Raw genomic sequence first — 1,869 nt, forward strand, 5'->3', positions numbered from 1 at the left:
CCCTGAGCCTGCTTGCGGGGAGGGCGGGGTAAAAGTGAAATAAATAATAATAATAATAGGACTGAGGGTGGGGGTGTGGTAATCAACAAACAATTGGTTAAACTTTTCTCACTCAGGGAGGCCTGGATTTCTGTGAACAAAGGTATCTTTATCTACAACTTATTTATTTAGGTCAAGATGGATTGCTGTGTTCTATAGCTGGAGAAAAGAACAAGAGTCCAGGAGCACCTTCAAGACTAACACAATTTGTGGTAGGGGAAGAGCTTTCATGAGTCACTGCTCACTTCTTCAGACTCGTGAAAATTCATCCCCTGCCACGAATGTTGTTAGTCTTTAAGGTGCTACTAGACTCTTTGCTCTTACCCATTTAGAATTCTGGTAGCCAGCTTTCCCAAAAAACGTCAAACTAAAGAAATCAATGTAAACTCCACCCTCAAACTACACAGCCTAAAATGGCCCAAGGAGCTGCCTCCTCTCCATTAAAGGCGCACAAAACAACACGCTTCCCTCCTCATGCCCTTCCCAAGGAAGTCATCTTGATCAGCCCGGAGGAGGCCACATCCTGCATGCGTGCTCTCCTTGCTACTACCCCCTGTGCCTGCAGAGCAGGGCCCAGGGGAAGGCTCAGGGTCCTGGGTAGAGATGGTTCCGTGGAAGCGGCCCTCGGGTGCCCTGATCCTGAAGGTCTCCGTGTGGCAAGGATACCGAGGGAGATGACTGGCTCTGAGGCTGCAGTCATAGCCACACTTATCTGGAACAAAGTGGGATCAACTTCTGAGCAAACGTGCACAGAATTGGGCTGTTAAGTGCAGGACTGGTAGTCACTGGGCAAACCAAGGACTGGTAGTCACTGGGCAAAACAGCCAGCGTGCTGCTCAGTCAGCATGGCCACAAATATGCAGCAGGGAGGACAATGTCGCTTCTGTGGGTAGAAAAGAGCAAGAGTCCTGTAGCACCTTAAAGACTAATACAGTTTGTGGCGGGGATGAGCTTTTCTTAGCTGTCACTCACTGCTTCAGATAGATCCAGATGGGTGGCCGTGTTTGTCTGTAGCAGGAGAAAAAAGCAAGAGTCCAGGAGCACGTTCATGTTGCACAGATTTGTGCCCCGTGCATCCCGGGGCACGATGAGGGACACACAGTCAGAGTCCAGTGAGTAGGATAACTGACTGTTTATTAGCTCGCTAATAGGAGATATAGAACATGTTGCAAAAGCACCCCTGTGCCAAGCTGTCTCAAGGCAGGAAGAGGTACTACTTTTATACCCTAAATGACATCTACAGGTTTACATTAAAAAAAAAAGTGTCATTGGTTCACAAGTACCTTGGCATCATATGTTGATACAGTCTCATTGGCGGCCCTCGTATCAGGGGTCTGATTACATTCACTTGCATTCATTGATCAATTGTTTACATAATAAAAGGTGCAAAGACTTCCTTCTGGAAGAATTCAAGGACCCCTCTGGCACCCAGGATTGATAAGAGGTGCGATTTATAACACTTGTGGAGGGGTCGCCCTGACTTGGAGAAGCCTCTACTCCAAGCGTAAATTTAACATTCTGGGATGCCAGGGGGAACTCTTCTATGTCCTTCAATTAATATACACAAAGCTTGCTTGGGTTTCCAGAAAGAAGAGCAGAAAAACACCTCTCATAAGGATGTTGACAATAGAAAGGAATGTGCTGAAGGGAACTTTCATCTGACTAGGGAATCATAACATCTGCTTTGGTAGTTTTGCTTTTAACATTTTCAGAACAATAAACCCATTTTCACCTATGTGGGACATTTCAGGTGTTCACAAGAACCAGGCATGAAATAACTTTTATTTCTCTCACTTCCCACATTCAAGAGTAACAACATTTGTGGCAGGG

The sequence above is a fragment of the Gekko japonicus genome, unplaced genomic scaffold (assembly GCF_001447785.1).
Source record: "Gekko japonicus isolate JY-2015 unplaced genomic scaffold, Gekko_japonicus_V1.1 scaffold5400, whole genome shotgun sequence".
Lineage (NCBI taxonomy): Eukaryota > Metazoa > Chordata > Lepidosauria > Squamata > Gekkonidae > Gekko > Gekko japonicus.